Source organism: Mirounga leonina, unplaced genomic scaffold, assembly GCF_011800145.1.
Source record: "Mirounga leonina isolate KUSES-001 unplaced genomic scaffold, KU_Mleo_1.0 Mir_174, whole genome shotgun sequence".
Classification (NCBI taxonomy): Eukaryota; Metazoa; Chordata; class Mammalia; order Carnivora; family Phocidae; genus Mirounga; species Mirounga leonina.
In genome coordinates, this window is record NW_023270451.1 from 12450779 (window position 1) to 12467631 (window position 16853).

At 39.2% G+C, this 16853-nt stretch overlaps 1 pseudogene; it reads right to left on the minus strand.

Annotated features, from left to right (window-relative positions):
- Nucleotides 1-358: 358 nt before the first annotated feature.
- Nucleotides 359-653, minus strand: LOC118020697 (annotated as a pseudogene).
- Between the last annotated feature and the right edge of the window lie 16200 nt (nt 654-16853).

Here is a 16853-nt window from a genome sequence, read left to right on the forward strand (position 1 = left end):
GAGTGAACAGCTTTTGATAACTTCAAGGAAAATCCATCCTTTGTAGGAGGAAGGAAAGTAGAACTCTAGGATCAAGTCCAAAATGCTGAAGTCAACTAGAAGACTTCAAATTATCTTGCCCTTGTCCCTAGCCTTATGTATTCAATTCTTTGTTTTCTCTGCAAAAATGCTGACTTCTTTCAGTTGCTTCTACAGTCCATTATTTTGTCATCTCAAAGTCTGTACACACATTATTCCCACTACCTGGACCTGTGAGCTCCATGTGGATAATGATTATGCCTGCCTGCCTTCCCTCCCTCCCTTCTGTCTTTTCCTTTTTTAACCGGAACACTTATTCTGTGACTAATCACTGAAATCCTTAGGATGAACTGGATGCTGCACCAGCGGCCCTCTTGAGGTTAGGTTTTGTTCTGTCACAGAATCCATGCTGGAATCTGCAGTATACAATTCGTAGATGCTTCATTCGGCCGCTCCCAGTGCTATTTCATCTTTTAGGCCTGACATTCCAGGGATACTTTCTTTTCCGCTTGACCACGATAGCCACATTTGCCACAGGCTGGATTCTGAAGGTGACAGGCCTTACAGCCACAGAGGTGGCATGACATGTGCATCTTATTGTGATGCTTTCCAAATGATGACATCCCCTCTGCCATCTTGTTTCTGCGGCTGTGACCAAATTATGCCCTTCTTTTGCTGCATCCTTTTAATGGTTGACATATATTAGATACTTAGAGAATTTGCTGACTGATCAACCATCTTGCATGGTCAATCTAAGGGAAATTCAACCCTTAGTTTATCTTTAATCAAGTCTCTAAATCCATAAAGCTCTATGAAATACCCATTTAATATAAGGTAAGCTATCGCACTGATGTTCATTAACACAAAATTAAAGGTAAGGGAGTAAACACGTAGGGAGCTGAGAAAGGCAGGCACAAAACGGGATAAATAAGCTCAATGGGGAAAGAGGTATCAATAAAGATCTGAAGCATTGGCTAAGGTTTGGCACAAAATTGGCTTAATGGAAGGAATAAAGTCACCCTGCTCTCTGAGGGAAAAATACAAATTTCCCCATACTCTGTTTCCAATTGAGGCAAAATAACACTGGTCTTTTCTTTTTTGTTAACCTGATCATGCTTCAGACTTATGCTCAATTTAGAGAACTTGATTACTCTTAAATACGGTTTGGCAATAGCATTTTCCATCTTGCTCCCATTAACTGAGTATCTGCTTTATATTATTTTCCAAATTTGCTTTTAGAAGTTGAATGCCAACCAATCTCCAATGTAAACATTAAGTTTTTATTTTCCTTCTGTATTTCTGACATAGCTACCTTTTCCAAATTATTCTTGAGGACTCATTAAGTGCTTGATCCATATTTTGTGCATATGATAAATATTTTTGAGAACTTATAAGATAACAGGCTTTTTTGGGGGGTTTTTTTGGCATAGAGAAGTATACAGGGCATTTTCTTCCTGCATAGTGACACTAACAGGTAGATGTACAACTAATTATTATGAAATCCGACAGAGGGCGATTAGAACTATAGGAAGACTGCAATTAGTATACCTATGGAGCACAGTCAAAGGAATAATAAATTGTCTCCAAAGAACTGAATAGGTTCACAGAGAACTTCTGAATGGAGCCTGCGCTAAGTAGCTACTCAGCAGGGCTTTCAAGTAGACAGAAAGGCATGACTGCCAGCACGGAGTTGTAACAGTGTGTTTGGATAAGTGACTTCCCGGTGTGACAGGAACACAGGGCATACAAATGAGGAAGATTAAGGACATGAAGCAGGAAAAAGAAGCCAGAACCTAAGTCCACAGGACACTGAAGGACTTTATAAAACTTAAAATTTTACTCCGTATGTGATACAGTATAATTCAAAACTGGATTTTGAAATAAGACTAATTTGCAGAACTGGTTGAAAATTTGGGAAAGAGCCCAGTTAGATGGCCACAATCTAGGAAAGGGAGATAGAACTGAACTATCCAGGGAAGAAACTCACATTCATTGCTGAGCTCCTACTAGGCACCTGGCAATGAGGAGAATGCTTGAGAGAACTACAGAAGGTGGGAGTTAAAACTTGCAACACTCTTATGAAGTAGGCGCTTCTACTGAGAGAAATAATAAAAACAGCAATACTGACCTGTTCATTAACTAAGTGCTCTTCATTTTAAATCACTTAATCCTCCCAGAAACCCAAATGGAGACCCAGAGAAGGTAAATAAGTGGCAAAGTTACATGGTTTCTAAGTGGCAGAACCAGGATGCAAACTCAAAAAGCACAGTTCCAAGACCTTTCCTTTAAATACCTGCTGCCTAATGAAAAGAAAGTTAACATACTGGGCATTAGGCTATGGTATTTTATGGCATGACAGTGAACATGCTGTGGTCAATGAGGATAACGTAGGAGGAGGAGTGGAGACAAACTGTAAATGAGGTACAGAATTCCTTTAAACTGATTTTTATTCTTATTTTGTATAAATTTGAAAAATAAAATTACTTAGTAATTTCTAGCTTTATAATTTATCATTCTACTAACCTGCATAGTGTAATGGTTAGGAGTATGAACCCCAGAGAGCGAATTCCCGGACTGAGTTCTGTCTTTGCCATTTACGAGCTGTGTGACCATCAGGAAGTAATTAACTGCTCTGTGCCTGTTTCCTGTCTGTAAAAATAGTGGTATCAAACATTGCCCATCTCAGTGTGCAGAAGAGTAAATGAGTTAATATTAATAAGGCACTTTGAACAGTGCTTTGATTATACCATAATTAGCACAAGCATTTTTTAAACAAAATTAAAATACCAACTAAAATATCAATTATAGCATTCACTTCCATCAAATAAAATTTTCATTTAGAGTCAAAGAATAAAAATTCTCTATTTATGTATAGACATAACTAATGTATTACCTCGGAGTTGGGGAGGGTGGTATTTATATCTTATTTAAAAAAAAAAAAAAAAAAAGGAGCACCGAAACAGAGATAATTTCTGTTTTTTGATTCTGCACTTCTGCAATGACTTCTTCTCTTCCTGGGAGGACCTAGGACTATCTTACTGCTTGCCTAAGAGGTTTAACAAAAGTATACATTGTATAGGAATTTAATTTTGTAAAGATTAATAGGTATATGATGAATTTCTGCAAATATCCTTCGCAGAATTAGCCTGAATTGCCTCAACTGCTCGTTGTTACTGGACTGAACTTTGATATTTTATGATAGATAAGTAAGCACAACTTTTTTCTTAAACTTAAACTGCACAGAGTCATATTCTCCTTGCTAAAAATGGAAATTTCATTTTATGAAATTCTTGAGTTTATCTCAATTTCAGCATGTTTGGGAAAATAATCATATACATAAAATAACCTGACAGAATTTGAGTGGACTTTTTTACAGAGTGTTTATCCTCAGAGGTTGGTTCAACCCAATAAGCCTCATAATCTCTAAGGTTTTTAGAGTTAATACCTAAATAATCAGGTTTTATGGTGAATGCTTGCATTATATTTAAGCAGTATATTTTTAGAATCTATTGTCAAAATCAGTACAAAACGCAGTGGATCAGGTATGAAGCAATCCTTGTTTTGTATACAATGACGGTGTAAGTCAAAGAGGCAAAGTCTGTATGCTTACTTTCAAATTATTTGGGATGGTCCTGGATATTATAGATTTTTTTTTTTCCCTTCCTCAGTGCATTTCCCTTACAAAGGGAAGCTGGCTTTGGATTGATTAATGAATCAGAAAAGAAAACCTTGAGTGAGTCCAATGGAGTGCTAAAGCGGCTCCCTGAAAGGATGAGGAAAAAAAGGCATTAAAAAATCTGCTGGGGGGACACCTGGGTGGCTCAGTTGGTTAAGCCTCTGCCTTGGGCTCAGGTCATGATCCCAGGGTCCTGGGATGGAGCCCCACATCAGGCTCCCTGCTTGGCGGGGAGTCTGCTTCTCCCTCTCCCTCTGTGCTCTCCCTCTCTCTCTTTCTCTCCCTCTCTCCTTCTTAAATAAATAAAGTCTTTTAAAAAAAAATCTGCTGGGAACATGGACAAGCAGTTCACTCTCTCATGCTAGAAGGAAACGCTTATCTACCCAGTGTATTATTTTCTCCCATTACTTTCTGGTATCATGACTCCATCCAGCAATTTCCGATTTCCTCTCCTAGCATAAAAAAAATCTATCTGAGCTCACCTATAGGTTAATAAATATTCCTACAGGTTTTCTTTAGTAAACATATAGTATTTGAGGCAGAGATCTGATGATAGTTTTCAATATCTAAAAGATGAGTTATCACTCTCATTTGCAATCAACTTTTAAACCGAGTCTTAGTGTGTGTCAATGCACTACCATTTAATTGAAATGTATGTATTTGCAGTCAAGTCATCAATTTTTCTAAACAGAATAAAATGTTGCTTGAAATACTAATTTTTGATACACATTTATTTAAAATATTCTACCGTGGGAAATGCAGCATCTTCCGAGGGACAGATTTTGAACTTCTGCCTAATCTAGTTTTAAAAGTGCGCCTTGGGTTAAGTTGATACTGGTGAATTCTAATTTTTATCCTTTAAACAATGAAAACTACTGGTCATTTTAAAATAAATATTAAAATATTTTATTTTCACTGGTAGGGAATGTTTGAGGGCTGTAATTAACATAGGTAGACATGAGAGGAAAAAATATTGAATACAAAGAATTATAATTTCCAGACTTTAACCTTCCTTGGTGGATGGAACCCCAAGACGATCCCTGACTAATAAAGTAGATCAACAGATGAAGCTGCAAACAGTGTGAAAGCTAAGAGTGAAATTATCTTATGTGAGAAAGAAATGGTCAAGGAGATCTATGGATGTGGATAAAAAGCCCAAGATAATGTTGGAAATGCTCCAAGAAGGACGAAGTCTAGAAGCAGAATAAGAGTACAGAAGAGATGTAGCAAGTATTTTAAAGAGTCAGATTTTGGGCAAAAAGAGAGTTTTAAAAAGCATTTTAAAGAAGTTTTTTTTTTTTTTCTAGACATACTCTAACCTTCTCCTCCATCCTATGACATATTCAGAAAAATCTCCAGTCCCCTATAATAATGTTATTTTAAAATTTATTTTACCTGTCGTAATATTGTAAATGTTTTCCTCTTATTTGTTTATCAAGGTATACTTTATACACAATAAAAATGACAAATTTTAAGTGTTGGGGAGGAGATGGTAGTGAACAAATACCCTACACTTCTTTGCTTCCAACTGGGATGCGTGTGAAGGGCTACACCAGCTCTGGAGCTCCCCAAGGATCAGCTCAAATACTGCGACTGAACTGCACTTCCACTTTTCTCCCTGCCCAATCCTGCTTTCTTCACAGCCTTCTAGGAGTGGTCCAGCATGTCCTCTCAATAAACCTCCCATACAGAAATCTCTACTGCATTTTGTTTCCAGGAAATCTGGCCTGAGGGAGTTGGCATTAGCAAAGGTCCTAGGAAGCAAACTCTCAAGTGAGAACTGGAGGCCTGACTCACCAGCCAGCCAGATGATGATGAAGATCCCTCTCTGGTGGTCAATAGAACACTGGTAGCCCTTGGTATTCTCTAGTGAGGCAAGTGCGAAAACCCTCGCTGGTGGTAAACGAGGACAGATGCCTGTGAACAGAATGTCCCAAGCATTTGGAAGATACAGGGGAAAGTAGTATTTTTGACAACTATGAAGTTAGATGGTTGCTGCTGGGAGCCATCTGACGCATTAGAGAAAGAAAGAAAAGGCTGAAGGTGAATAATCACCAACTCAAGATGAAAGGTGAGGGGAGTCAAAGGGTTGTTTCTTTGGCTGCCTATAAAGAGATCCCCACCACCTATAGCTAAATTGCAGAAAAATATGATGAAGATTGGGCCCAGAACTTAATCACAAGAGTGGAAATCTCTGGAGAGGTTTGACTTCTCAATCCTGGCAAGTTTGCTACACCAAGATTAGGCACTGGTAGGTAAAGAATGGAGGCCTGAGATTTCAGATGGAGACATCTTATTTTATGACTTTGAGATCTCTGAAACTTCAGATCTTCCTGAACCCTCTGAATCTGCAGAAGCATCTCAGTCTCTTGTTTAATATTAGTATTCCCTCTTAACCCTTGCTTGTAGGCAATGCAGAGGCCTCTGCCTTGTAAGACAGTATATTCTGTCCTACAGAATGCACCCTTCCTTCCCTACCTGGCCATTGGACCAAAAATTTGAGTCAAATGTCAGTATAGCCCAAATGAAGCAGTTGTTGGACTTGCTAAGGGAGGAAAAGGAATACATTCCAAAGAAGCTTTGGCATCTAAGCAATATGTACTAGAGAAAGAGGAAAAAACATTTTGGGTGTGGGATCAAGAAGGGAGGCATAAAGGTGGGTATAAAGAGTTCTCCCAAATATGAGATTTAATCTTTTGGCAGAGACCCCATGAGGCAGTGTTAATAAGCTACTAGGGTGGCCTTGGAAGTTTGGAGAAAGTGATCACCTAAGCTACATGCTGGAGGAAGGACTAAGTCTTAGTTTGCTCAGGCTACTATAAAAAACACCATAGACGGGCGCCTGGGTGGCTCAGTTGGTTGAGTGGCTGCCTTCAGCTCAGGTCAGGATCCTGCAGTCCCGGGATCGAGTCCCGCATCGGGCTCCCTGCTCAGCGGGGGGTCTGCTTCTCCCTCTGACCCTCCCCCCTCTCGGGCTGTCTCTCATTCTCTCTCTCAAATAAATAAATAAAATCTTTAAAAACAAAAACAAAAACAAAACAAAACAAAACAAAACACCATAGACTGGGTGGCTGAAGCAACAGAAATTTTTTTCTCACAGTTCTCAGGCCGGAAAGTCTAAGATTAAGGTGTGTACCCATTCATCTCTTGGTGAGGACCCTCCTCCTGTCTTGTGGACAGCTACGTTCTTGCCTTCCCCTCACATGGCCCCACCTCCTAATAACATCACATTGGGAGTTAAAGTCTTCAAACATGAATTTGGGGGGGGGGGACACAAACGTTCAGTTCATAACAGTCTCCAAATGCTCAAACAGGGGTGTGTGGGGGGGGAATGCTGTAGCTGCTATTACTAGGTAAGGCTGAAAAAGCCACAAGCCCAACTATGTTCAGTGGGAGTGCTCAAAGGACACTCCATTCATCAAAGCATAAAGATACATGTTAGTGAGAGTTAGCCAGGATCATTGAGAAGCTCTGTGGTGGTTGTCCTCCATAGGCTAGGATCGTCATAGAAAATGCTGTTTCAGAATAGAGGTCCCTGAAAGTAATAAGGATCCTGAGATAACAGAGTCCAGCTGGTAGCCCTTAACCATCAGAATTCAGGTGGGAGCAATTACCATAATGAGTAACAAGGTTTGAGGGGCAGCCTGTGATCCTGACCCACAGAGAACTATTGAAAAATAGAACACAATGTTCTGAGGCACAAAATAGTGTTGAAGCCAACAGGAATGTTGCTGAATATGTACAATGAAAAATTTTGAAGATGGGCAATGAGAAGGCTGAGGGCAGCCTCCCCAATAAAATGCCACATTCTCAGATCCAGTTTCCAGACATGAGAAAACTCTATGACTGAAATCCACTGACTGGTGAAGAATCATCAAGTCCCCGTAAGGAAGGATTGTACAACATGACTATAGGTGTGGATGACAGTGATACCCTCGATGCTTTTTCTAAAGAAAATGAGATGACCATCTACGTGGCAACTATGTGTTGGGAAAGAGGAATAGGGATTTTAGTGCTGGGACAAAAGGTCTGGATCAATACTAATAATCCAGGTCCCAAAATGTCACGATGGTGCCTCTGCTAGACAGGTATATGTGGACTTGATAATAAATGAAGTCCTGGCAAAGGTCTGGCTTACAATGTGCTGACTAGATCCACAGACTGACCAAGTATTTTCTCCCCTGCCCCCATCCCACCATTGCCCCGAGGCTCTGGGCAAACAGAGTGAAGGTGGTCTTTTGAAAATGCAACCACAAGGTCAGCTTGGAGAAGACACGCTATGCCATTCTCCATGAGGACATGGTATACACCCTAAATCAGTGAATACTATTTTGTTCCCAAGTGGTAGGACGCACGGGTACTGGAACCAAAAGACAGCAGTACTGTCTCTCCCTGTGAGACAGGTGGGGAATCTGTACTTCTCATTCCCTAAAATTTAGTCTCTGTGGGCCGAGGCCAACCGGAGATGATTTTGCCTCTCCTTCTGGGAGGAAGGGGTAAGTAACATTTGACAGTGTCTATAGACATTTTTGGCCGTCACAGCTAGAGGATGCTACTGGTGACTAGTGGTCAGAGGGCAGGGATGCTGCTAAACCTTTTGCAATATACCAGATTTCCCTATAACAAAGAATTATCTGGCTCAAAATGTCTACGGTGGCAAGGTTGAGGAACTCTCATCTGAACATCCAGTTTCCCAGAGAGGAAAATGCTTCCACCAGAGAAGAGAGTTAAGAGTTCCAATGAACCTAAGCTAAGGCTACCACCCAATCACTTCAGGATCCCATGCCCAGGGTAAAGCATACAAACAAGAGAAAAAATGCTGTGTGGTGTTAACTGACCCTGATCATCTGGAAAAGGCTACTATTATATCTCAGGACAAAGAGGTCTATCTTTGATCTAGGTGGTATCTCTTGGTACTCCCCTGACCAATTCTGATGACAAATGAAAAAATGCAGCAGCCATGGCCTGATAAGGACAAAGGGACCAGGAGGTTAGGTCTGGATCGTCTCACCAGGTATGCCACATGGAGCGGCAAAGGTGCTGTCCACAGGCCTGGGGAAATCTAAAGGAAGGAGATGAGTTTTAAAATCAGCTGGAGCAACAACAAATTGAATCTCTCCCACTGTCCTTCAACTTTTAAGTTTCCCCAGGAGATGAGACAAACCAGAATCCTGAGAAAGTTGTTCCCAGAAAGGATGAAATCAGAAGAAGTAAATGGATCTGAGCGGATAGCAGTGACCCTTTGATGTACTATCCATAAAGGTCCAAGGTATCTAATCTCCCATCTGATAGGACTTGGGCTGCTGAAGTCTCAAAGCCGCATCCACCCTAGCAAGTGCCCCCTCACATGAATGTAGGAGTGGGTGTACAAGGCCTGGTACCTCTGCCTCCTTAGCAGACTTCTCTCAGTGTAAACTGTGGCACGGATGAGGTCGCTTTTTCAACTGCGTTGTGACTGAGCTTCTCCCTCTGCCTGATCCTGCTTTCCCTACATCTTAAAAGTCATTCTCCAAAGGGCACTCTTGCTTAAACCTCTGTATGAAAATTTCCATCTCAGAGTCCATTTGCATGTACCCAATCTAAGTCAAAATTAATGACAAGATTCTGCAAATTAAGATGAGGAAACAGTGCTCTGAAAATGCGCATGAAGGAGGTGCATCTAAAAATAATGTACTAGATGAAATGAGTTTTAAAATCATTTTCATCGTCAATAAGAGAAAACAGAGGCTCAATATCAAATGTCACAATAAGCTGAACAAAGCAAGTGAAATAAGAAAAGAGTGCAAACAAAGTAAATAGCAATAGCAGAATCAGCACTACCATTAACAGTGTTAAAAGCAAAATTCAAATACTTTATACTTAATTGGGGATAGCAACAGAGTCAAAAGCGTTGGATGAAAATACAGATGAAAGAAGATATAAAAGTTATCTGAGAGAAGATTAAAGATGCACGGACAAAATATGGACACCAGACTACAAAAAAGAGAAACCATAAATTTACACAATACTTATGGAAAAACTAGGATTAGAGGTTAGCAAAGGAAGTTTCAAAGAGGAAAGAAAATGTGGCCCCAGAGATGAAAAACCTTAAAATAATTACGTTTAAGTATTTCATCTGTTAGAATATATTTTAACGAAATACAAAATCTGACAGATTTGTGCATAAAGGTGTTTATACAGTCTGAATATTCTAGGACACTTGGAAAATAACATAACTTCAAATTTCAACATTAGGCATACTGTTAAGCAAACTGGAGGCCCTCCATATGACAGACTATTAGAAGTTTCCCTTTACATCGAGCAACCTTGGGCATGGTGCGATTAGCTGCCCTGGGAACACCGCCTCAGTCTCAAGCTTGCTCTCAAAGGCTCTGAGAACACAGCAATGCTTAGGAGGGGGAGGTGTGCTTTCCATCTTCTGTCCTCACAGAGGCCGTGCACCAGAAGCCTTGCTCTGAGAAACAGCCTACCCAGGATGGAAGGGGGCACGTAGGGAAAAAGGTGTTTCCTGATGGAGGAAACACCTTTCTAAGCAGGCTTCTCCTTTAAAAGCTTAATCTTCAGCAGTGCTGAATTTGATGAACTTCTTCCAAGGGTTAAAAGATATTAGAAAAATTAATTTGAAATTGAACTCTGACTTACCCTGTTCAAGTTATTTACATTGTGTCTCATAGTTTGTGGTTTATAACTTCGCTTTTCATCGGAATTAATAGAGAAATTAAAAAAAAATCAGATTTCTATGGAGATTCCAATTTAGTCCAATTTAATAAGTGAGGTACAGAGCCTAAGAATCTAGGTTTTAGGCCAGGTTCCTAGCTTCTCTCTATTCAAAGTGTGGTCCTTGGACTAGCAGCTTGGTTTCTCTGGGCACCTTTCGAAAAGAAGAATCTCAAGCCCCACCCTAAAGTTTCTGAATCAGAATCTGCATTTTCGTAAGATCCCCAGGTATTCTGTATACACATTAAAATTGAGGAGTGCTCATCTGTGGAGACTAATAAATACCCCAGTTTGTTAACTAGATGATGGAAGTTCAGGGAAGGATGGACAAGACATCACTTTTGGTTATGATTTAGTTGCATGTGCCTCAAACATATTTGGTCTGTTCACTTTTTTGTTAGGATAACTGATGCATAATTAAATCTGGGGAATTGTTTAGCAATAAAAAAGAAATCTTAACCCTAGAATGAACCCATGTTAAAACCACAGAAGCAATAACTATCATACATACTTCTTCTCTATAGGATATTTATGACCATGTAGAATATGGAATGCATCAAGATAGCCACAGAACCACTTGAGTGAACTAAAGTGGAGAAGCTCAATTACAATACTAACAAAAACTACTAGGACATAACTCAAAGCAACATGTCTTAGCTTTGCTATATCTGGCAGTAGGAGCAGCAAAAAAATAAAACTGGTCACAGGCTCTTTATTCCACGCAAATGTAAAAAAGATCAAGAAGCCAAGAGCAACAGACTTTGAAATTTCAGCAATAAACCCCTATATGGTCTATCCATGTTTATACACTGGTAAAAGGACTATTTGTCATGCATCCCAAAATAATATCAATACAATACACCTACTTTTTATTACAAAAAAATAAATAAAAACCATTAAGCAATAGAGACAGTGTGGTGGAACCGGCTTTTGAAATCATTTTAAGAAGAGCAAAATATTGTAATTGCATGATGAAATCCTGGCATCTTTTGAAAGAATAATTAGCACATTCAGTCTAGATCTGATAGTAACATCATAACATTGGGCAGATCACAGCTGGAATCCTACTTCAAGGATGAGGAGAGATGCTGAGAATCAAACTGCTTAAAGGTTTTGGTTGTACCATCAAAGGATTTAAAGATGTATGTCGAGTGATCTGGAAGTAAATCTGAATCTTTTCATATGTCAGGCCATGTGGGTTTTTTGTTTTTTTGCTGTTTGTTTTTAAGACTATTTTTTTTGAGAGAGCATGTGCTCACATGGGAAGGGAGGGGCAGAGGGAGAGGGAGAGAATCTCAGACTCCCCACTGAGCGGGGAGCCCAAAACCAGGCTCATTCCATGATGAGCCCTGAGATCATGGCCTGAGCTGAAACCAAGAGTTGGAGGCTTAACCAACTGAGCCACCCGGGCGCCCCTCAGGCCATGTTTTTATAACAAGTTTCTTAACTACTGATGTCATATAATTTATTCACACAGAGGTAATTTAATGTTGATTTGGTTCTCTACCCCACACTAAGAAATACATATTTCCCTAAAGCAGAGGACATCAGTGGCCCTTCTCTTACTGTTTTATGAGACCAAATTCACTTTAAGCTCCTCAAGAAGATGCTTTCCTCTGGCTGGCTGGGTTTAGAGCCATTACTGAGAGAGAGAGAGACTAGATGAAGAGACAGAGGCACAGCAGTGCTAGTCAAGGGATGGCGTTAGTGCCCTTGTGTGTATCACCTCTTTTCACACATCTATTAATCACAAGCAAGAAAGAGGCTTTCAATAAGCAAGTCCTACAGCAACCATGTCTGCTTGATAAGAAACAGTGACATCAACATCTAATAGTTGAATGAGAGTTATATTAACAAATGAGTTTCACCTTATTTTAAGATAAATTTTAACTTTTGAGAGATTATGCTGGTTTTTTCATAGGAAAATAAATTAGGGTAGTACACATGATCATGGATTTAATGCAGTTTCTAGTCAGAAACTAATGCTGAATATTATTATTATTATTATTATTATTATTATTATTACTGTGGAGCTTACATAGCCTCGGGTGGATCCCTCCCTGCAGTGACATCAAACATGATTTGTTATTATACCAAACTGCCACAGCTTACAGAAGAGTTTGGATGTATTTAGCAAAACAAAGTTCCCCAAATATATTTCCAGTCAGATAATCCCTGCTTCACATTATAACTGCACCATATAAAGAGAAACACGTACACATATGGAATATGCATACATACAAATGTACATGCATATTATGTTCTGGAGTATATACTTGCCCAAGAAAATACCCAGGAGAACAAAAGTCAAACATCAAGCTACTGCAGTGGTTTTTCAATCTTGGATGCACATTCATATCACCCGGGGAGCTTTAAGCATTACTAAAGCCTGGGCCCCACGCATCCTAGAGAGCTGAATACATTAGCCTGGAGTACAAGCTAGGCTTTGGGATTTTTATCAAAGCTTCCCCGGGATTCAAATACACACCCAAAACTTAGCAGCTATTGAGCTAATATGATCATAAAGTGTTTTGATTTTCCTTCCTTTGAACGCATTCACCAGCCGACCTTCTGTTCCTCAGAAATTATATCCCTCCTTCCAGAACAAGAAGTACTGAGCCCTTCATGAAAGCTTTTTCTTTTAGGATTGAGGAGAGTATAGTTTGGGGGGAGGGGGTGAAAAGTGCCACAGAATGCAGGTGCACGAAGCACAGTGACTCTGACTTGGTCATCACTGCACCCACAGTATCTCCAGGTGCCTACACATACTAGCCACTCAATGAATATTTAATGAATGAAAGAACGTTGCTGTTAACATTACTTTGGCTACAATCTTGTCTCCCAAGAATCTCTATTTTTTGACAGGAGTTACAGGATTCTCTGCTCTCTATTTTTACTGGGTCTCTTGCTACGTGTCTCTGTCATTGTAACCGGAGAAGAGATTTTTGACATGAATGCCTTGCTGCAAATTTTCTCTCACCTCACCGGGAGAAGCTCCAAATGCAGAGGACTGGGACTTGTTCCATGGCTTACTGCTGAGAATGGGACAACTGGTCCAAAAGAGTCAATGATATTTATTCGGTAGTGGAAGTCGCATTTGGCAGCAATGTCTCTTCAATGTGGAGAGTGCCTGGTTTTCAGAATTTGTTCCTTCATATGAGAGACTAAAGAAAGTGGCCTGTGAAAATGTAGCTGTGCTATGCCATGTGAATGATTCAAACAGAGCTACGAAACTGCTGAAAGCCTAAGCAATGGATACCAGCACCCCCCACTTGGCCTTAAGGTCACCAAACCCTTCTCAAGTTCCACTATACTCAGATTCAGTGTCACCAGCACTTAAAATAAGACAGTAACAATAACTAACAAATGAACTGTCTTAGTATTTGGGGGTTAATCCCTAAGATTCAAAGTCCTAGACATGATTTAATCACATGGATGACATTTTGAAAAAGAGCCCATATACTTAATGTTTTAAATACCTGCCGAGTCTAACGGTATAAATCATGTTTTATCAGTGCATTAATTCTGATAGTCTATCTTAACCATTATGTGCTTTGTGTAAGTTAGATCATATCTCAACTGATTCCAACCTTTCAAGAGTTTATCATCATAATCAAAATATAATCTACAATTCTTTGTGTCCTGCAAGACCCTACGACCAGATACCTGACCACCTCTCCAACTGTATATTCTGCCACATTTCCCCTTGTTCAGATAGTATTAGGTCACCTACTATTCCTTAATCATGCCAAGTAGGATCTGTTCTTAAGGTTTTTGTACTTGCCATTTACACTTCATGGAACTTTGTTCCTGTGGATAACCAAATGGCTTACTTCATTTATGTCTCTTCTCAAACGTAAGCTCATTATAGAGTCCTTCTCTACCCATGTGTGTAAATTAGTACCCACATCCATCAACCTGCACCCCTTACTGATCTTTATTTTTCTTTGCTTATTTATAACAACTTGACATCTTACATATTCACTAACAATCCCTGCTCCAACACACTGGCATACACACACACACACAAATGTGAACTCTAATTTTTTTTCCACTGTGGAATTCCGTTACTTATAAAATTACTAAGTGTATGTAGTCAATTAATACTGGTTAAATGCACACAGAAAATGACAATAGATCATTAGAGATGATTTTTTTAAGATGTGACATTTAGGAGCTGTTGGTAGCCAAGTTTCTTAAGGCCCCAAATTCTTTAATTTTGCAGTTTAAGGACCTGACGGTTAGATCAATGAGTATTATGCAACTGGCAAGCTGACTGCCAGGTTGGTTTCCAGATAGGTTTTTATCTAGATGATAAATCCTTTTTGATGTACATGCAATGCACTGACTCAGAAAACCTACATGTAAATACATAAAAAACTGACTTTCATCTCTAGTGTTTGTAGTATTTGACTTCTAAATTATGGTTTAAGATTGTAAAATATGGGAATTTTCAGTTGTATTCAGTATCTTACTGGCATTATCAGAATATGTCCAAGCTAAAATACAGAGTAAAATATTTACAAAGAAAAAAATCATGTTATATGCTGAGGAAATTTATGTTGCAAAGCAACCAAGAGTTAATGAGTGGTGATCATTTCATAATGTATATAAATACTGAATTACTATGTTGTATACCTGAAACTAATAAAATATTTTATGTCAACTATTCTTCAATAATTAAAAAAACTAATGAATGAAAGACTCTTGAAGAATTGAGGGATATAAAGAAATTTCAGAGAATGCCTGACTTTCAGTAGCTTAATTTCTGTGGATGTAATACATGCAGAGACAAAAGATATTACAGTGCAATGTAGAAAGTGACAAATTACTGGTAGAGAAAGCAACTTAAACTCTGATCAGAGGAGACAGCCTGTGGCCAGAAAAGGCTTCACAGAGGAGGTAGGATAGTATCTATACTGGCAATGAAATATAAACTTTTTCCTAAACTACTCAAAATGAATGCCAAGAAATTAATAGCATAACAACTCTTCAAAGCTAAAATAGAAAGAATGAATAATATGAATAAAGCTTTCTAACCTAGCCAGGATCACATGTAAAACTCCAGGTGATTAATTGACTACCACAAAAGACAATAATTCCTATTTACTCTAGACATAAAAAGTTCTGCTTGCATAGCTCCTTCTCTTTTGAAAGAGAACACATACCTTTAATGTTTTAAATGCCTGCTGAGTTGACTATAACTCACAGGTATCAACCCCGTTTACCTTTCTAATGAGCCCTGGAAAGTGATGACATATCAGAATAATGTGAACAAACTGCCCTTTTAATGCTTACAATAGTGAATGGGTCTGAGTAATTTGCATTCCGGATCAAACAGCAAAGTAAACTGTTTAAAAACTGCTTGGATCCCTGACATGAAAATAACTTCAGATTCGATCCTTGTTATTCAAAGAATCTGAACATCTGATAGTCTCAGGCTGTGTTATGTTGCTATCTTTTTATTAAAATCCCTAATGATTACATTAATAGGACAGTTTTCTTTAGGCGCTGATTTATTATATATCCACCCCAATCTATTTGGTGTACTATTTCTACACTACATTGTTGTTTTCACCTGTCTAATTTAGAAGTATTTCTTTTCTCCTGCCTGCTCCAGCCCTGCCTCACCTCCAACCAACCACCTCCACACACAGACATGTACATCACAGCAACAGAAGAGCAAATAAAAAGGTTTCGTTACTTTGTAATAGGAATTAGCGTGAGGTTAAGTCTCAGGTACTGTACTCACTGACCAAGGGAGAATCACCTTAGACACTGAACAAAGTGTGTTTCATGGAAATAGGAGCAAATATGAAATTGTCAGATGAAGTGCTAGCTGCTCAGTTCCCTTCAAGGTGCAAAAAGTATTTGTCTACAATGGACTCCAAATGAATGATTTTTACATTCAAGTAATGTAATTTTTTTTTCACTTGTCCTCCTCTGTCTTCACATACAATTTTTAACAAATCTGCCTGATATCTCAAACCACAGAAAATTAGAGCCAATAAACAAGTAGAATCAGGAAAGGGTAAAAGTCTAACAAAGAAATAGAGATTAAATCAAATTGAAAATTCTCAATTACAAGAGAAATAGGAGGTTCTGGTTCAAGATTGGCCACCTAGGAAGATCCTGAACTCACTTCCAGTCTACAGCTATATATATATGAAACAGTTTCCTTTTTTTTTTTTTTTTTAAGATTTTATTTATTTATTTGACAGAGAGAGACACAGCGAGAGAGGGAGCACCAGCAGGGGGAGTGGGAGAGGGAGAAGCAGGCTTCCCGCCGAGCAGGGAGCCCGACGCGGGGCTCGATCCCAGGACCCTGGGATCATGACCTGAGCCGAAGGCAGACGCTTAATGACTGAGCCACCCAGGCGCCCCCAGTTTCCTTTTTTTTTTTTTAATTTTATTTATTTATTGGAGAGAGAGAAAGGGAGAG